This window comes from Equus przewalskii, chromosome 29 (assembly GCF_037783145.1).
Source record: "Equus przewalskii isolate Varuska chromosome 29, EquPr2, whole genome shotgun sequence".
Classification (NCBI taxonomy): Eukaryota; Metazoa; Chordata; class Mammalia; order Perissodactyla; family Equidae; genus Equus; species Equus przewalskii.
Window position 1 is genome coordinate 7,077,787 of NC_091859.1, and position 21,951 is coordinate 7,099,737.

General features: G+C 36.7%; 1 protein-coding gene across 10 annotated transcripts in view; it reads left to right on the plus strand.

Moving 5' to 3' along the window:
- Nucleotides 1-8,829: 8,829 nt before the first annotated feature.
- Nucleotides 8,830-21,951, plus strand: part of SYT1 (synaptotagmin 1) — a 518,535-nt gene continuing 505,413 nt past the window's right edge. For all 10 annotated transcript variants that reach the window (XM_070600576.1, XM_070600580.1, XM_070600574.1 and 7 more), the window contains exon 1: nucleotides 8,830-9,367. The gene's annotated coding sequence lies outside the window, so the exon portion shown is untranslated. The remainder of the gene's footprint in view (nucleotides 9,368-21,951) is intronic.

Here is a 21,951-nt window from a genome sequence, read left to right on the forward strand (position 1 = left end):
CCTAAAAGCAGTCAGAGAAAATGAACACGTTTTATGCAGGCTAAGAAAGAAAAGAAATATTACTTACTTTTCAAAACCAATGCAAACTAGAAGATAATGGAATGAAGTTTCTGATACCCTGGCAAAAACATACATATTATCAATCTAGAATTCTATGTTCAGTGAAAATACCCCTCAAAAATTAAGATGAAATTAAAAACATTTTCAAACAAACTAAAGCTCAGATAATTTGTGAATAGCTGACTTGTACCACAACAAATGTTATAAGCTGTTTTTCAGGCTAAATGAAAACAAACCCAGATAAAAACACAGAAATGCGAGAAACAATGAAGAAGAACAACAATAAAAGTTTGTGGGTAAAAGTAAATGAATGTTGTACAAAACTAATGATAACAATGTAGATTTAAAATATTTGTATAATTAAAATGAATTGCTAAAATTATGCTGATGGTGGCATGGGAATCAATGGAGGTTTGTTTCCCAGAAAGTGGTAAACATGATAATGTGCTTTAGATTGGAGTAAGTAAAGGACGTACATTCTATAAAGTAATCACTAAAAGAATAGTAAAAATAATGTGTTGAACCAACTAGATATCCACATGGGAAAAGAAATGGATCTCAACCCCTAACCTAACACCGTACATGAAAATCAATTCCAGATGGATTACCTATTTAAATGTTAAAAGTAACGAGCAAAGCTTTTAGATGAAAACATAGGAAACTGTCTTCATAACTTTGGAAAAAGCAAAGATTTCTTATACAGGACATAAAACAAGTTATCCATAAGGGAACAATGTGAAAAGTTATGCTACACAGAAAAAAGAATGCAGGCCCAATACATTTTATTTGATGCCACAGTAATCTTGATATGAAAACCAGCAGGTATAGCTCAGGAGGAAAATTATAGTCAAACCTTAGTCAACAATGCAAACGTCTTAACAGAATGTCATCAAACCAAGTCCAGCAATTTATTTTAATAATAGTACATCATATTAGAGTTAATTTATATCAAAAGTGCAATGTTAATTCAATATTGAAATGCTTATAAATCACCACATTAACAAATTAAGAAAATATTGCCCTCTCAGTAGATGCAAAAAATCTAGACAAAATTCAACATCCATCCATGATTTAAAAATTGAAAAGCAAACCTAAAATAGAAGAGAACTTTCTTGCCCTAATAAAGGATTTTGTCAAAAACTCTACAGTAAGCAATATACTTATTGGTAATATATTAAAAGTGTTTTTCATAAAATGAAAATAATAGGATCTTTAAGTGGATGATCCACCCAATGCAATAATCAAGCAAAAGAAATGAAAATGATAGCTGTCGGAAAAATCAAAAATCATTATTCACAGATTATATCTTTGTCTCCAGAGAAAAACTAAATAATCTACAAATTATCATTAGTAACTGGATAGTTTATCAGGATTGCTACAAAAGTCAATTTCATTTTTATGAGGAAAGGTAAGTTTTAAAATGGTAGAATTTACCTCAACCATAAAAACTGATACTTAAATCAAATCTAGGAAAATAACGTACAATGCCTTTGATAGATTCAAAGTCATAATGATTTCAATTTCCCCCCAAATTAATAAAAAGTGTAAAAATGTCGTCAATTTTATTAACAGACTTTTATGCTGAAATTCTACAAAGGCATTCTAAATTATATATGAGCATGCTGAAGATGAAGAACAGTCAAGACACTTTGGAAGAAGAAGGAAAATGCAGTGGAGGAGGAAGCATTGGGGATGTTCTTTTGGATATCAAAATCTATTATAAACTTACTTAATTAAGACAGTGTACTGTTGATGCAGGGATAGATAAAGAGGCCAGTGGGGTAGAATGGAGACTTCAGAAACAGAGACATGCACATATGAAAAAGTGACCTGGACAGAGCTAGCATTACAGGTTGATCAGGGAAAGACCAGGCCCTCAATAACTCTGTGAAGACAATTGTTCCTCAGTGTAGAAGAAATGGAACTGAATTCTATCTCAAAGCAGACGCAAAAATCAATTTTAGATAGAATAAAGACTCAAACATAAAAGGTTAAATTTTATTAATTTTATAAATAAAGAGAATATAAAGTAAAAGAATGGTAGGATTGGAGTAGACTAAAATTAAGCATTTTTCTTCATGGAAAGAAGACAGAAAAAAATCAAGACATAAGCCACAAGCTGACAGAAGGTATCTGTAATACATATAGCCAACAAACTATTAATGTAAAGAATATATAAACTCCAATGAATCAAAAGACCAAAAACACGCAGAAAACAAAACACGAATGGCCAATAAACATGATATTATAATCAAATTTCTCAGTATACAGGAAAATACAAAGAAAAAACTCAAAGATATATCGATATCCATGAAATTAAAAATTATTAAAATTTTATTGTTAAAATTTTTTGTGATTTCTTTTCTCATTCCAAAGAAATACACACTTCTATTCCTAATTTGGGGCCATTTTTTTGAATAACATCTCTAATTATAAAACTTCAGATCTATAAAACCTGGATCCATTTCTTACCCCAGGTATATACTCAAGAGAAACTCATGCACATGCAGAACAGAAGGCAAGAATGAGAATGATCATAGCAGTACTGTATGTAATAGCAGATAATCAAAATCACTGCAGATATCTACAGACAGAAGAATGGGCAAAAGCAATGATATATACATACATCTTAATATATGTTATAATGAATAACCTTCAGCTACATGGATAAATCTCAAAATCTACTCTTTTTTTTTTTTTTAAGATTGGCACCTGAGCTAACAACTGTTGCCGATCTTCTTTTTATTTCTTCTTCTCCCCAAAGCCCCCCAGTACATAGTCGTATACTCTAGTTGTGAGTGTCTCTGGTTGTGCTATGTGGGACGCCGCCTCAGCATTGCCTGATGAGTGGTGTCAGGTCTGCACCCAGGATCCGAGCTGGCGAAACCTGGGTCGCTGAAGCGGAGCACGCGAACTTAACCACTTGGCCATGGGGCCGGCCCTCTCAAAATCTACTCTAAAACTAAAAAAATGAGTTTGAGAAATATACATTACAGCAAGATTCTACTTATAAAAACTTCAGTAATAGGGAAAACTGAAAATATTTTTTAGAGATACATATATATGTGGTAAAACTATAAAAAAGAGCAAGATAAGGGTAAACACAAAATACAGGGTAGGGGTTACCTTGGTGATACAGGTAGGAAGGAGTACCACCTGGGGGAGAGCACATGGGTGATGGCAAAGGATATTTTTAGTAACTTTTGAAGCTGGATTGTAGTATATTGGTGGCTTTATTAATAACATTTAAAACATTCATACTATTTCATAATGACAATTCCTAAGGGTTAAAACCAACAGTTAAAACTCAGTAACCTCATTAAGGAGAGTGGCTGGCATAATATCTCTGTTCTGGCTTCATGCATTTCCCTTGGTGATGATGAGAAAATTATATTAATAAATGTTATTTAAGCTATTCCTACATAAATATTTCAAGTTACTCTGAATTTCTGGAGCCTGCTACAGTAAGACTGGAGTCCTTGAAATAGTCACAGTTATTTTGAACACAAATTTCTGCTAAAATTGTCAAGTCTTGGAGATTGAGATGTGAAAGGTGAAACACTACCTCATGTGTGAGATTGGAGAAGTTACTTAACGTTTCTGTGTGTCAGTTTTCTCAAAAATGTTTGTTATTATTTATATCCCATTGACTTCCTGATACCCAAATCTATTCCTCCATCCCTGCTTAAGATAGGAAACATGGGGACACGCATAAAGGATAACCATGGTCCAGGAGATGTCATTATCATTGCATCCACAATAAGCTGCAACTCCCTGGAATGGAGCATGCTCACAGACCAAGAGGCCAATCACTCAGGCCCCTATTACCTCTGTCAGGAGTCTGGAAGATCCAAAAGGGAAGCATGCCCAGAGCCATTAGAGACTTACGCTGAGGGCTAGAATAGAGAACCTGGTATCCTTCTTATCTTTCTTTTTGCTTCAATGTCCAATAAATGAACTTTCCTTCAAGAGCCTACCAATTTCTGATGTTTAATTTAGTACTAGGTGAATTAGGGACACGTGGACTAGGATGCACATAAATTATTAAAGCAAACCCATATAATCCGTTCTGCAAAAAGCCTTCTAGGAGCGTCCTAGAATGAATCAGACCCATTCGTGTCTTCCCCGCCCTCTATCAGAACACTAAGGACCATTTCAGAATCAAATCTTGAGTGTTTGCCACACTTCTCTCCCAAATGATATTATTAAACCATTTTACCTGTTGAAAACGCCGAGTATTCCTTCTACCCTGCCCCACCCTACCTTAACTATCTCCATGGCTTTGGTAAGTGAATTAATCTCTCTGGACACACTTTTTCCACATAAATTGAATGAAGCAGTTGAACTATGATTCTCTATGCGTTCAGTTATTAGAAATCTTCCCTCTGATTTTAAAGGGAATTAGTATAAAATTCAATGTTGCTCTTGCTTTATTAGCAAACTTGTTTTCACCACAGTATATTTGTTGTATGAGAGTATTTGAAAAATATATCCTTTGTTTTATTCCTAAAACCTTTGGCTCACATTAGCTCAAACTACGTTGATTTTGCCCTTGAGATAGATTCACCTAAATAATATTTTCCTTGCTAACCTCAAAAGCCTGACACAGTATATTACTTTTTGAGTCACTGTCCTCCTTTTCATTTCCAATATTTTCTTAGCCATAATGTTAAGAAAAGGCTTTTTGTAAAGCCGCATTTACTACTGCTAGCTCTTTATTTTCTTTTCTTTGGAAATTGTAAAGTATTGTAGTTCAATTATGGGGCCTTTACTCTCTGTACCAAAGACTTGACTCCCATCTATATTCATTTTCTTTTTTCAGTCCGTCAATTCTAGATTCTCTTTATTTAACACTGTGGGGTGTCCAGTTTAAAAGTCCATGTGGTTAATTTCTCTTTATGTAATTCTGATACAGAGAACCCTAATGTTTTCCCCTCAACAGTTGGCTATAAAATCATTAGTAGTACTGCCAGGCCAAAAAGTGTGAGAGAAAGGAATGGAAGGGAAACCAAAATGAATGGCTCCACTATCTTTAAAATAAGTAAATGGCTACACTTGTTTGCTAGAAAACAAAAACATCATGTTCATGATTTTTTTAGCACTAGAATTAGATTTTTCTTAACTTTAACGAGTAATATAAACTAAATTTTAATGAAAAAACAATACTTAAGTTCACATTCTCTAAAAACAAAATTATTCATCTCCTAGAAGATTATAGTCTACGACCAACACATGCAAGATAGATGACTATTGACATTTTATATATAAAGAAGTTCTTATAACATGGATTAATGCTCTTCTAACTTCAATGCTCATAGGTGAAAAGTATACGCCTCACTATTAGCGTAAATGGATTGGATGATGGAAGGAAATCCAATCTCTTAGAAATCTGAAAAAAAAAAATAGTAGCAATAGCAGCCGGAATGATAATGATAAAATAATAATAATGGTTAATATCGATAAGTCCTTGCTATGTGCTGGGAACTTGTACTTTATATGCACTACTTTACTAAATGCTCACAACAAAACCTAAGGATATATGTTGTGTCTTTATGTACATATTATAGATGAGAAAACCAGTGCTTCGAGGGGTTTTGTACATTCTTCAAGATCACATAGACAGTTAGTGGTGAAGGTGGAATTCTATCCAAATTCTTACTCCAGAAAACAAACAATCAATCCTCTGTCTGTCCTGGAAAGGAAAAAAAAGCTATATCTTGAAAGGCAATGGCAGAAAATGTATAGATGTAAAATAAAACAAGTAAGATGTGAATCTATACAAACAACAGGCAAAATCTAGAAAAGTTGGTTATTTTTTTATTTTTTCACACTCTGGGTCATGACAGTTAAGAACAGGAGGATTAAAGATATGAAATATATGTGGTTAGTAAAGATATAAAGTTTAATGATATATGAGAATCTTGATTAAATAGGACTCTAGAACTACTGATCAACTAGGATATACAAGCTTTTCCACCAACATGGAGAATTTTCTTAGAACCTCTCATGCATTCTTTCTGTGGTCTACAGAAAACCTTGGCTAAGTTTGCACTTAATGAATTTCTAGTGTCTAAAGTCTCTAATTCCCACTCTTGCCATAAGACATACTTTTGTCCTCAGTGCCTCAATCTAATTTAGTTTCTATTCTAATCCTGTAGCCTAAAATAGATGGCAAAGGGAACATTAAAGTAGTAAATAGAGGAGTCCATTGAAAAAGGCATAAAGGAAATGATAACAATGAGATCTCCATCACAGCAAAAATGTGAAGAAAAAATGAACAAAAGTGGGGGTTTTTTTAAAGCTAAGAATGAAGAAGCAAAACATGAAACAAAATAGATGAACATGGTTCTGAAAATAGCAAATAATTTTTGTAAAATACCATGCAACCAGGAGATGACTTACATCTCAGTAGCATAAGACATAGAGATTATAGATTGAAGAGTACCTGAGCAATGGGATAAAGAGAGAGAAAGGACAATTGACCTGATCTTTCTTTTAATGGAGATGAGTCTGCTGTAAAGGGGAAAGATAAGATACACACTCTCTGCAACAGAATAGTATGATATGTCAACCCAGTGGGACCAGGGAGGGGTCTTTAGGCCATTCCCAGAGCTTGGGGAGAACGTAAAAATAGGAGAGAAAATAAAAATCTTAGTCCTGCAAAAACTAGAGTATATCTACATCCAGTATATAAGTACTGTCTTAATGTTCAGGAACAGAAATGCTATTAATTCTAAATTTAATCACAACATATGTGTAAAACCCATTTCTTAGGTTATCCAGCAGTCTTCCTCAAGGAACTTTGGAATACAAACACCTTGCACCATTAATGTTGTCTAGGATTCTGACCACTGAGAGAGAGTGATTGTTGGGTAGGATGTGAAGTAGACAGAAGGAGAAATTGGCTAAAATATTAATGGAACAGAGATAACTAATCTGGATTCACAGTCTACTTATTTCTTGTAAAATAAGTTTACTTGTTTCTAGATGCAGCTACTGGATGCAGCTATTTAAAACGTGCAGTTTTAATTATTGGAATGCTAGGAGTATTTTTAGAATAAAGATCTCCATTAGGTAGATATTATAATAATCTTCTCATACAAAGACATTTATTGGAAAATAATATTAGATAACTGATTCTTTTTTTCTCCTCCTCCCTCCTCTCTTCTCCTCTTTTTTCCCATCAAATACTTAAAATCGATTTTAAATTGACATCTATTATCTCCTCTCTCCCTCTACGAAACTATTCTAAAATAAGATTGGAGGAATATTTTGGAAAGTGAAAGATACATATTTACATAAAATTACAATTTTGGAGAATACCCAAGTATTTGTCAGTAAAAGGATTAGTTTATATCAAGGTTTTCTTCTTTCCCTCTATACTACTTAAATAAGAATCTTAATCTTAAACATTACATAAATAGGAGAGATTTAATTAAAACTTGAAGAAATGTGTTACTGTTAATTGAATTCTTGCTACAGTTACCTTTGCAAGCCAATGTTAATGAAACTCCAGTTCAAAGTGGATGGGTTTGGGGAATTGAGATATTTATTTCCTTACTTGAGATGTCATGATAATCTTCATAGTAAAATAAAGAGCTCAATTAGGAGAGTTCTCATTTGTAGCTATTGACCAAGTTTACACAAACAGCTAGGATTTCTAAACAAAACAAATCAGAAGTTCAAAGGCCATTAAACAAGGTCAGTGAGTGAGAAAGGAAATACTTCTTTGCATTTTGAAAGCCTTTCACCTGTGGAGCAGAGAATGGACTCGCTCCCACCCCGGAGCCGGGTTCCGCTCCGCCCCTCGCCTAGCTCGCAGTCCCTTCCCCCACCCGCTGAGCCTCCCAGTTTAGTAGCCCTCGTTATTACCAAGCTATAAATTGCTCTAGAGCTTAGTGACAATCAGGTCAGCGCCGCTCTCACAAGGGAAAAGCTTCTTACTTCCTAGCAGAATCGTTCAGGGGAAAGAGAGGAAGGAGGGAGGGGACCCACGCTTTAGTCGTCACTGCGCTGGCAAGGGGTGGAGAGAGATGGGGGAGGGGGCCGGCAAGAACTGCATCCCCAACAATGTCGCGCTTGACCCAAGTCTACAAACTTATTGGTCGCTGCGGTGGAAACTCCCAGCGCGCTCTCCCCCGCCTGGAGCCGGCCGCGGGGTGGAGTCGCGCTCCCCGGCCCCACCTACGGCACGGAGCTTCCCCTGCATCCCTGTCCGCCGCACCCTTCACGAGAAGTCTCCAGGCATCTAGCAAGGCTCGGATCATTCTAGCCCCGCTTCCACCCCAGAGCTCGACAGAATAATATGATTAGCCTCCGACAGTCCACAGGGCCACCTCCCCGTGGCTCAGTTGGAGGACACTCCCCGCCCTGCTCTGCTTTCACAACTCTGCCGGGTCAAACGGCCAAAGACAAACTTCTGCCTCTCCCCCGCTTCCATCTTTTCAAAAACCCACAGTCTGTGACCCACACACCTCGGAACTCCTAAGTCCCTGTTGCAGTCTGGGCATGCTCAGTATCAGGACAGGTTTTGATTGAAAGTAAAAAAAAAAAAAAAAAAAAAAAAAAAGCTTTGTATTATACTGGATCCTTCTCCTGTGCATATGGCTTGCAGAACAGGTTGCGGGGCATTCCTGCGCCCACCCAGAGGGTTTACTGGATGCCCTTGATTGTGTCTCCTTGGTATCTGTTCCCCTCTTTAGTTCACCGCCCTCCCCCAACCCTCCTCAACCCCCCTCCTCAAGTCCCTGTCCGCTGTGGGGATGGAGAGACACTAACAGAACTGGGATGGGCGCTGTTGGCTGAGCGGATCCACCTATTATTAGTGAGCCCGGATTGGCTCCTTGGCGTAGCGTACCCGAGGTGGAACCAATCACGCAGCCGGGGCTGGGAGATGATGGGCGGCCGCCTCCTCACTGGAGGGATTCCTGGAGAAGCTGCAGTGTGGGGATGCTCTAGATCGAGTACTGCCCCCACTGTCTTTCCACCTTCTTCTTCTGCAGCGGTGGCAGCAGCAGCACTTAGCAGCGGCAACTTGAGGCTGCACCCTGGGCAAGCCCTTCAGGGTGGTGCTCAGCTGAGATAGGGGCTCAGCGCCCCAAGGGGTGTGTGTAGGGTGGGGGCGGCCAGCTGGGACCAGCTGGTGGCCCTGGAAAACCTCCCACACACTCACACCCACACACCCCTTTTGTGTTGCAGGCTGCCCCTCCAAGAGCAGAGGCAGCGAGAGGACGTGTGCCTCGCGCGGGTCCGCGTGGGGAGAGCAGTGGGAACGGAGACCTGCACCACCTCCCGGTCCTCCCTCCAGGTAAGGCAGCAGGACTGGCTGCACCGCCACCGCGGTGGTGCCTGTTTGCTTGAATCCGTCCGCAAGATTTTGTTCTCAGTACACTTGGGTTTTGGTAGTGCGAGACTGAGACCTGGGGAGGGAGCTCCGGTTGGCCTATTGTGAGAAATATAATGAGACCACATGTGCATCTCCTGGAAAAGCACTTTGCACAGCGTCCGCCTGTAATTTAGAGCCTGGAGTTGATGTTGGGCATTCCCCATCTTCTTGCTCTCTCCTTCCTTCTCTCATTCTCTCTCCTCTGTCCCCCACCCCATTCTCAATCTCTCACCTCCCCCCACCCCTTTCTCTGTCTCTCTCTCGTCTTCGCCCTCCTCCCATCCTAAGCACTGCACAGGGTTTCTTTCTCCTCTTGAAGAGGATTTCCTTTTCACAGAGGAGACAGGGGAGTGGTGAAGAAAGGAGAAAGATTTCTTTCCGCTGGGGTGGTGGGGGTGGGGGGAGATAGAATACAACCTCTGCTAAAATTAGAGTATAGAAAGCAATTAAACTGAATAAAGGGAGTAGACAAACCGTCCAGCCCTGGCTGTCAGAGAGAGGAAGCTTCAAGTTTGACTTGATCTTCTTGCAAGAGGCTGTATCTGTCGCTTGATTCCTTCAAATGGAACAAAAATAAACCACCGATCCAACCCACTTTCAACTGCTTAACTGCTGTTGCTTTTAAGTGCCAACCATCTGACTTTTCCTGTTTCCATCTGTCCTGTGGGGCTGCCTATTTGATATTGCCCATCAGTGGTAATGTCTGAACTTTGAGGGGTTTCTTGAGTAACAAGAATTAAAAATAAAAACAGATTATTACTTTCTTAAGGTTTTCTGGTATGGCCTTTATTTTGGGGAGGAAGGAGGCAAAAAAAATGTAAAGTTTCAAGACATATGTAAGTTACACCAGTATTATCAGGAGGCTTGGATTTCTGCTTTGAGAAAGCTAGTCTTCTAGTTATCTTTGTGTACATGTTGATTTTCACTTTCTTGAATATTAACCCTTTGGTGAAACAGAGCAAGCGCTTAACTTTTGTGTTGAAGCTACCTTTGTGTATGAATTGTCATTTCATTCTACTTTCTCCTGTTTACGTTTTATTGCCCGGATATCAAATTCATGCCTTGCCTTCTTTTCTTTAATAAGATGTAAACATGATGTTTATACAATTTCAGTACTCCATTTAGGAGGCACATGGAAGCCCAGTTGGCCAAGAATCCTCTTGTACTGGAACAAAGTTTAGAAAGTAGTGGTAGGAAGATAGTCTCAAATTTTAAAAATCTTAAAGGGAAAAATATTTTGTTCTCACATCTTATTGTAAGAAATAGAGAGCTATCAAAGCAACTATGTGTGCTGGCTGCCTGCATAATAGGTCAAGTAAAACGTACTTGTTAGACAGAGACTTGATGGCAGCTTCAGCAATTTCTAATTCCATCATCAATGATATAAGCTTTCCTTTCCTATTACTCATCAGAGACAGCTAAGTGATTACTGTCAGATGGGAGGAGGTAGAGAGAAGTGCCTAGTTGAATGTATCGGGAAAGCCTTACAAGGGGGTCCTACATGGGCACAGAGAAGCCAGCAGATGTTAGTGTCCAGATAAATCCTTTCCTTTGATTTATCAAGTGAAATGCCAAGTCTTACAATTTTTTTTTCTACATCTTCACTTGGAATAAGAAAAAGAGAATCTTCTTTCTGAATTCTACCTGATCTTCCACACTCATCTATGTTCCGCAGAAAGTATTTTTTTCACTACATATCTCTAGTGTATAAGTTTCTACACCAACTTAGAAAAGAGCTGCTTTCATTTACCATCAATGTAATGTATATTATTTTCTAAACCATTTTCCGTTAGAGGCACTTGTCTCTCCTGTCTAAGTAGAGTTATCTAGAGTAATAAAAAGAAGATCTTCTTTATAAGGCTTGGACATTTAAATGCCGTTTTTTCTTTTAAATGTAGTATCTCTGTTGAAAGCTAACTCTAATTTTTAGAGGTGCCACCTTTTGGTTACAAGGACAAAAGGACAGTCGCTTAATTGCCTCATCTGTGGACAACTGATTTAACAAGTTTAAACATGAAAAGATGTACAAAAAAGAAACCAACTGCTTTCCGTGTGAGCAAAATAAGATTTTCTTTGCTTGTTTCTCCACTGTCTTAGGAAAGGTAAAAGTTTGGGCTTGGTTTGTGATATTTATTTTCATTACTCTTTACAGATTGTTAATTATAGCAATGACATGTAAAAGAGATGCATATGAGTATTCATACTGCTGAAAAATTAAGATACTTTATATACTGAAAGCTAGAGCTAATTCCAATATATAGTGAGTGGATTGAGGAGAGACATTAAATGATATATTATAGGACATTATTACCCTAGTCATCCCACAAAATCTTCTAGGGTAACAATTTCATGCAATCTTCATCTTTTCTCCTTTTAAAAGAATATCTTAGTAAATCCTATTAATGTTTCAGAGCAAATATGGTAATTAGACTTTAGCATTTTTATCAGAACTTAAGGTTGCTACCACTGTACAGGGGAAATCCTAAAATACTAATTCCATAAAATACTACACAATAGAGTGTTGTTGCAGGATAGTTTTGAACTTCATTTCATAATAGAGAATATTAGTTATTCTATCTGGTCAAATTATCAGATAGTTCTAATCAAGAAATTATGAAAATGGATAACATGATAGTTACATAAGATTTGCATATTAGACTTGGTGCTAACTGAAAATAAAACTAGAATATAGTAGCTTGTCCTAATTATATTTCCAAAATGAACGAGAAGATTAATAAGTAAAATGAAGAATGTGTTAGAAATCTGAAAGTTAATTTGAACTTCTCGTTAGCCTAAAGACAGCATAGACAAAATATCAATTTGAGGTGAGTATATTAAACCAATTTTGAGCGAATTCCCAAAACATATTTTTAGAACCATCTGATCTTAAACAACTTACACGTAACCAGACAATTATATGTCTGAAATACCTATAGCTCTTATGATTTCCATTTTGTGCAACAGCCGGGAAGACACCATTAATTCCAAATTGCAACATAATATTTCTTTCCCTAATGGTAATGATTAAATGATTTGGGGAAGAGAAAGCAAAAGTAAAACAGTTTGATTACATAATGGAGCAAATTTGGTCTAATATTACAGAAAATCGAGACCAAAGTTAGACTTTCTGCCACAGAATAATATAGGTGTAGGTCTTGCCAGCATTTTGCGAAAAAATAATGCTTTCTAAAATTAAATATTTGATCCACTTGTGATTTTTAAAAATGTTTTAAATGATTGGCTTGTCATAAATACATCTGCATCAGAAGTTTAATATATGAGATGCTTCTAGCTGAATTTGTTTTTCACTGAAATTGACCAATGCTATTAAATAGGGATAAAAGTATATGGCAGTCTAAATAAATAATTTCAACTAGCATTTAAGGATATACATGCATATATATGCGTATACATATATGTATGTATATATTTTTAAATTATGTAACTTTTTCTAAAAGGATTAGAGACTAATGGATAGTAGCATATAATCTACTGAAACTAGGGAATACGCCTGTAAAAAGTACCATTCAAAGAAAGTTGACAGTGTCTTGGGGATGCTTTTGATAGTTCTTTAGTTGAAAGGATAGGACTACCCAGAGGCAAAATTAATGGGTCTAGATCCTTCCCTTTATACAGCCCCTCTATGGCTTTGGGAAGAAGTGATTTTTATATGAATCATGGATTAAAAAAACTCTCAGTACAAGAAGATGCGCTTCTGTATACAAGTAACAAGCTGAAATCGTGTTTTCACGTGATTTAGATGTAACAGGGTGATAAAGTTTCTGTCTTTCTAAGGCTTTAAGAGATTTCTTTCAACGTTTGCATAAAGGTAAACTTGTTCTTAACTTTTTACATAATTGACATGATTATCGTTGCTTTTTCAGGTCAAGGGGTATGGATTGGCATCTTTAATAATTCCTCTAGGGTGGTCAATATTTTTTCATAATATTTTTGCTAACTTGATTCAAACCCCTCCATTAAGTGTGGCCATTTTTTAAAAACAGAAATTTAATCTTTCCAAACCAAAGAAAACAGCATTTTCCTTCAGCCTCTCTGTCATTTGAAGACAATTCTTGAAGAGCTTCTTTTATATTGACTATAATCTAAACTGTAGTAGCAGGGCGTATGAACGCTGTTCGACTTGTGTGTGTTAGTAACAGGAAAATAAACTTATTTTAAATTATATTGCAGATATATTCATGCTATCTATTGCAAGTAAGAGAACATACCATCCTTTCTTGTATATATGAATAAAACTTTAACCTTTGCTTTTTTAATTAAAAAAGAAAAGCTTTTCTTTTAAAGTGTACGAGGAGAAATATTGCTATGTTGTAGAAAGAATGAACAGCACAGATGCTATTTTTGTAATTTTAACTATAATTTTAGAAGTCCTATTGCAAAGAAGCCTCTTTTAAAAGTATCCATTTTCTTAATTTTGAAAACAATATTTAAGAGAGTTCTAAAACAACTTAAAACCTAATTTAGAATAAAAATTGCACCTTTATGATAGTGTTAGAAATGAATTTTCTACCATGTCTTTGAAAGATGCAAAGCAGATTTTTAAATTATTTCTGTAATTTCTATAATTTTTATATTTAGTTAAATGACAAGCTCTAATTGTTTAGAACTAGTTCTGATTCTCTTTAGGTTCATTTTTTCTCTATAAATACACTCAATACTTGGAAGTATGTGGTACATTGGTTTCCATAATTTACCAGTAATGTATTTGAGAGGAGGTCAAAGTTCACCTTTTTGGTTACTGCTATTGTGGAGATACAAATAAAAAATACTGGTCATTCCTATATCAGTCTCACATTTACTATGCTGAACATATTGATTATATACATGGGGAGTCATTTTGTTAAAGAGGAGCTCTGAAAAATTGTAAAGCAGATGAAGATAATAAATGCCTTCTATTTCTTAGCTGTTTGTACAAAATGGGAGCTGGAAAATGTCTGTGTAGAATGAGAATGGCCTTTTTCAGCCAGTATAAGAATCTGGTGAAACTCTTTGGTTAAGATGTAATTTCCTAATGGTCCCTCAGACAACGTTTCATCACACATACCAGATTACAACCCTGCTACAGCACCCCTGAATACTGTGCCCGAGACATTTAGCTAAGTGCCTCAGGCAGGAATTAATTTTTGGTGAAATATCCAGTTAATCAAATCCAGGTATGCTACTGAAACTTGGTTTTACCTTATCCTAATGAACCTGTTTCTCTGTTTGTGAAATGTAGCTTGCTTATAATTCTAAAATGCTTAGAGTTCAAATAATTTTTATTTTTGCAAAAGGGATTACATAAGTAAAAGGAATTGTGTGTTGTTTCCTGCAACAGATAAATGTCTTCTTTTTCTTTCTAAATAATTCGACTGGTTAATCAAGGATAAAATGCACAGAGGCACTTAAACACAAATAGAATCAGCGAGTTATTTAAACGTGAAACATTTTTATAGTGTAATTGCTTAAATGAGATGTACTATCTCTTGTCCTCCTCCGGCACACTCCTTGACTACAGCCATCTTTTCAGTCACATGGGAATAGAGGGGAAAGTGGGCAAACCCACCGCACACCTCTGCTGAGAGTTCCCTGGATGTGGCCTCCAAGGGACAGCCTCTTGTTTTTCTGTGAGGCCCATTTCCTTTCCGGGCCAACCTCCCTACCTGTCACCCCTGGCCTCACTCTAGCTTGGAAGCAGATAATTGTATTTACTAATTGCTACTTTGAGATTTGCTGGCACGTTTCATCAGCATGAAGGCAAAAGCACATGGAAAAACTCAGACAGAACCTACATATCTATACCAAACTTAGTATTAACATTTTTAAAATGTGATGTTGAATGTTATATAAGTTTTAGGATAATTGATAAAATAGCTTTTCTTTCATGGAATTTCCTTTGATTACTCACAAGTGATCCAAGCAAAAGCTGAGGTGGTTAAACCATGAATCAGTATAACTTTTTTAACTTATTAACGCCAATGGATAAAACTGAAATAATTTTTAAAAAGAATTTCAAATCCTTGGATTGGCTTTAGTCCTTCCAAAATCCACCTGTGTCTGTTATGGAGACCCTTAAACAATCACATACATCATCCTCATAGATAATCAAGAACTGGTTTGTTTTCAGATGGACCCTCTGCATATTATCATGAAACATCACATAGGCTGCTTTTAGGATGAGTTATTGATAATTTACTTTCAGACATAATTTTATGTGAGAGTTACTGTAAGTGAAAACAACTCTACAGCATCACAGCAGTGGGCCATGCTCACTAAAATGTCGATTTAGAATCAGTTCCTCTCTCCTTGAGAAGGAGAAAGAGCCGATTGACTGTATTTTATCCCTCAAGGTGTTCCATGCACTATATTCCATGCACCATAAACGGTGGGTTGGCCTTTGTTCTTTCCCTATGAAATATGTAAACTGCTTATTTTTGAGAAAAAAAATCACCGACAAGTATGTTTTAGACAAATGACTTGATGGCCTTTGAAACAAGGATGTGTGGTATAACACAGGTTCCTAAGGCCTAGCTGAACTCCTCTAGCAGTCAGCCTTTGCATTAGTAAGATTGTTAAGAAGAAAAGTTGACACCATTTCTCAGGAGAAAGACAAGGTAGCAAAGCATTGAATCTGTTTCTGGCTTGGAGTGTCTGCCAGATCCTGATTTACAAGGCTGGCTTTCTGCCTAATCCCTAGCATTTTCATCAGATTTGAGGAATGAATAAAGTGAACCTTTGGGCATTAGAGCATATTTCTAGAGCACCAGGATCTCTTCTATAAATAGAGTAACATCACCATCCTATTGTAACCAATGTCCAGAATCCAAGGCCGCAGCTTTTAGATTTAAATATGTATCAAACAGATCATTATATGCCTGAAAGTGCATGAGTTTTATGTGTCTGTATGCAGGAAATTCTTGTAGTAAAAGCCTAGTTAACAACATGACAAGTAATCTGTCCATTTTTAGTGGTTTTGTTAAATTATAATGTTAAATTTAAAAAGCCAAGCAATCACATTGAGATACATCTGAGTTTAATAATTGAAGAAAGTGACATTTCAACAAAAAGCTAACGTACTCCTACATTGGCCAAAACTGCCCTGCTTTTAAATTGTGCAAAAAAAAAAAACCAAAAAAACAGAGTACTTGATATGCAAGTTTCCAATCTTTTTTCCCCAGGGGAACTAGATACTTTCTGAACCACTCGTAGACACCACAAAATGAATATTGATGACAGGAGAGAGCTGACTCCTTCAGGAAAAACTGGAGTAGACAAGTTCTGTTATGCCTTTGAGAATCTGTTTCATCATTGATATATTGAACACATAGCAACAGTTTATTTCTCTTGACTTCTGGACTTTTAGACCTGTATGCATTGAAGCATATTAACCACTCACTGCCAGAGTAGAAATTTGTTCAGCTCTCCAGCTAAAGGAGTTATAAGTAATTCTCTTGAATTTCCTTTCTTCTTTTGCATTCTCTTCCTTTCTTATCTCTTCCTTTCCTGCCCTCTCCTTATTCATCCTTCTTTCCTTTTTCATTTATTTTTCATATCTTAATGACTTGGCTTCCTATGGAATCACTAACTGGGAGCTTGGTACTCTAGGTCCCATACTAATCTCTACCAGCTGGATTTATTTTTTTGTCAACAACCAAGAAATTTAATTCTTAGTTTGTATATGTTTTAGGTTAGCTTCACAAAGCATATGTCTAGATAAATAAGGGAGCAGCCTCTTCATTTGTTTGTAGAATTGGCCCACGTAAATCAAATGTGCCATTATTTGAACGTTTTTAAGATCTTACATGTAAAGACTGGCCTTCTTGTAATTTCTTGAACAAAATTGATTGCAGAGAGAGAGAAAAATAATGCTTAAAAGTCCAAAAAAATAAGATGTACTATTAGGCACCTTTTTCTTTTTCTATTTTGCTCTTCCAATGATAACAGTTAAATCCGTTTGCATGACAGTTGTAAAGCAGTGTGTTTTTTAAAAAATTATATTGCCTTATTTGATTTTGATAATGAAGAGACTCTCCATTTTACAGAGTCGATAAACAAGACTCAGAAGTTAAGTTACCTGCCTGCAATTACACACGTAGGAAGCTTTATATAATTTCACCTACTAAATCATATTGCCCAACATTTAACACAGAAAAAAGTATGCTTTTTAATTCTCCCAATGTATAAGAACTATTTTGCTATTTCTTATCAAAAATAAAAACAAAAATCTAACATCATGACTGAATATTGGATATTTCTTGTTTGTAGACTACATAGTCCTGTGCCACCTCCTAGAGTACACAGAGATGTGATTGGAGTAATGAGTGTTGGAGCTTTACCACAAGTTCTCCAACCTCATCTCTCATCATTTTCCTTGTTGGTACTCACACTCACAACTTCTCATTGTTTCCTGAACCTAACATTTATAGAAGTTGTTGAATCTATTGATGCTTTTTCTCTTCTATTCCAAGGTAGAGAAGGCTCAGCAGGAAACATATCCAAGCCCCAATTATTATTCAACCCTGATGTGAAGTCCATCAATTGGCAAATCTTTGTATTAAGAATCAAGTGCACTTGAAAGTGAATGCCAAGAGCCATACACGTTGCAATGTGGATTAATGTAATTGACTTTCTAGCTGATCCTATAGGAGTAAACAGGAGTTCTAATTGGGAAAGGCCTATAGAAGGAATGCAAAGATTAGGGCATAGAATAGATATTTATGGGGGTTTTTGGACAAACACAAGGTAATCATATTCTTACGTTGTTATTACATCTGGCATTTTTCTGTGTACTTTCCACACTTCATTCCATTTAACAATAACCTTATGAGGTTGGTACTAATTTATCTATAATTTTTAAATGAAAAAATTGTGGAAAAGAAGTAACTTGCCAGGGTCACACAACTATTATGTAGTAGGATGTGGATTCAAACCCAAGTAGTCTACTTATAGAGCCAGCATTTAACCACAAGCAATCATATCATCATTAAGCTCCTCAGTGGCAGGAGAAGAGGAACAGATGATGGCAAAGATGTGACCAAAAGAGACTAACGAGTCTTAGGCATATTTTATCCACTTCATAATTTGAGTCAATATGACCATCATGGCAATGTGATAAAAGCATAAAACTTGAAGTCTTAGAGACCTAGGTACAAATTCCTACTGTAGCATGGTAAGCTTCAGTAAGGTACTTCACTACTAAAAGTTCCATTTCTCTAGGAAGGGAAATGTAATACTGTTTGCAAATTGTCTGGTACTCTGTTTATCAATGACAGATCTGACCATCCCTGCCCCTTTTTTATTAGTCAGGAACTCTTTCACTTGTAAAAACGCCACCTAACTCAAAATGATTTAAGAAAGAAAAAGAACTTTAGAGCTCATGTCGCCATAAATTCTAGGAGTATTCTGGATTCAGTCATAGAGGACAATGGGAAATCAAACCATACAATCAGGACCAGGCTTACAGACCTTACCCTTACCCCCTCCCCAACTCCCATGTTAGTTCTACGTTTCTCTGCCATTGCTTTATTTAGAGTCAGGCTCTTTCTTTACAGTGGCAAGAATGTTCTCAGTTACTGTAGGCTTATGTAAGAAATTTCCATGTAAGGAGAGCATCTTTTTTTCCCCAAAATTTCCAGGATAAGCTTGCTTGGAACAACTTGACTCACTTGCCCTGAACCTATCAGTATGGTGAGGGCTATAGAATGTAGTATTTTTCTAAGCTGGACCTTGCATCATCCCTGGATTTGAGAGTTGGACATAGAATCACTTAACTACAGGGAAAGAGAGTTCTGCTGTTACAAGAAGGAAATGATTAGATTTAGGGCAGGCAAAAGCAACAAATGCCTACCTCATAAGGTACAGGCACTGAGCCATCAGAAAGGATGCCAGCTGGCCTTAATGCTGGGGCAGGCTCCTGGAGGGCTCTCATTGTTCCAGGCGCTAGCTCCTTAGTTGATGAATCAAGGGAAGATCCATGGAATTCCAGGGAAAGGTTGATAGTCATTGAGGAAGTGGAGATGAGCAGCACCCAGAAGGCTTGAAGCAATGGCTGTTTACAAACAGGTGCAGAAGTGTTCAATAATTTAACAATAGGTGTGACTATACTAGTGTCAAAAGCCTGAATATCAGAGGCTGAGGGCTGAATTGAGTGTCATTTAACTCTGGTTGGGTCTCTGCCTTGTTGGCCTGGGCTGCTTCTTTTTTAATGCAGTGGGAAGATACTTACAGGAATTGAGGATTCTCAGCTCAGTAGAGCTGAGAGCAGCCAACTGAAGCCATGTATAGGGCCACCCGTGTACATGTCAATACTTCAAATTTTTGTTAGTTTTATGTAAGAGGGGGTATTTCCAGGAGTTTATAAAGTTTTATTTTATAATTGCCCTAGCCACCTATGTGTTGCTACAGATGAAACAGAATAAATTTGCACAGAAACACTATACATTTTCTCCTTTCTATTCCCCAGATTCCCAAGGGGAATTATTTAGGAATAATGTATTTTTCCAGTAAGTGCCATGATGTGCCTCTTACATGCCAGGCCCTGTTTTGGATGCTGGGAATACAGAAGCAAACATAGCAGATGAGTTCCCTGCTTTTAGGGAGCTTGCGTTCTAAGAAAGGAGGCAGGCAATTAACAGCAACAACAACCAGAAAACATGACTAAGCTCATTTCAAATAGTAAGTAATGCTATAAAATAATAAAACAGCTAATAAATAAAAAAATAATATTAGGGACTCTGGTCAACCAAAAACATGCAAGTTAACACATAAAAGGAAAAGGATCCAGATCTGTAAACATCAGAGGAGGAGCACTGTAGACAGAGGAATGAGTTTGGCCTACTTAGGGAAGAGGCAGGACGCCAAGTGTGGCCCAAGTATAAAGATACTGGTTTCATGAGTTTTACCTTGCTTTCCTATTTTAATTAAAAACATTCTTAAGGAAATTATCTTAATAAAAACATTATTAAGGAAATTTTCAAAACAATGTGATCACACATAACCAACATTATTTAAATGTACGTGGGGGCCGGTGGCTCATGGGTTAAGTTCGCACGTTCCGCTTCAGCGGCCTGGGGTTCTCTAGTTCGGATCCTGGGTGTGGACCTGGCACCGCTTGGCAAATCATGCTGTGGTAGGCGTCCCACATATAAAGTAGAGGAAGACGGGCATGAATGTTAGCTCATGGCCAGTCTTCCTCAGCAAAAAGTGGAGGATTGACAGCAGATGTTAGCTCAGAGCTAATCTTCCTCAAAAAAAAAAAAAAAAAATGTATATGGTATCTAGCTTCTGTGTAATACGTTTCCAGTCTGTGTTCACATGCTCACTTTTTTTATGGTTACAATCATGGAACACGTATTCTCTCTACCCTGACTTTCAAAATGGCTTCTCAGGTGTCTTATAGGTGTATACTTTCATCCTTTATTTTTATCTTTAGAAGAGTAGCTCATTTTCTTTTATGGCATATATTCCTTAGAAACTTTCGGTATATCTTTTGCTAAATCTTAATAACCTTTCTTCTTTTGCCCTCATTTCTAAGAGAATTGAACACAGGGCCTACCCCCAATTTTATTATTTCTTTGAATTTAAGTGAACACCTTGGCTTTTTATCACGGTAATGATTTTTTTCAATGTAATTTCCTTTTGAGTATATATTTGATTATATCCTACAAAACTCTAATTTAGATTTTGAAACAAAAGTAAATAAACACTGAAAACATAATGAAACAAATCATTTTGTGTCGATTATCATTTAGACAACACAGGTCTCAGAGCATTTACCGGAAATTATTTTTCCTCTATCTAGCTTCATATCCTGGTTTGAAGAACTGAATAACCCAAGTCTACGTCGGTCACTCTATGATGGTAAACTACGTGCTTACAGAGGCTTATTAGCTTTTGTGAGACTGCAGTGCCACTCAACACGCTGCAGCAGTAATGAAGTAATAATTAAGCGTCAATCTTAAATGGCCCTCTTTTTTTCCCTAAGATTCCTATGGACAATATACTCTGATAATAACATATTTTGAAAATGGAGATTTCTTTGCTGAATTCACACAAAACCACCTCGATGTGAATATAGCAAGAGCATTATAATGGACTATATGGTCAATAAGTGATATGCTCCATGTTTTCCTTATCTGTGGAACCAAGGCTCTTTTGTATCCTAAATATTTTATGTCTTGGTACGTATATACATATAGACTTGCATATATGGTATATTTTGATTTTTTAATATGTCTGATCACTAAATGCGAATTTTTCAGGATTTTGGAATTTTTTTTTTATCATCTCTGACTCTCCAGTGCCTGACATAGGAAGACAGCATTCTATAGAATGTTTATTGAATGAGTGAATGAATCCACTAAATCTACATTTTCCAGCATTTTTGAATGACATCCAAACTCAGTACACAAACACACATACACACAATATGAACAAAAGTTCTATGAAATATTTCTTACTAATGATTCATTCTGATGCTTCTTTTTCTACCTTTTATTTCTACCTTG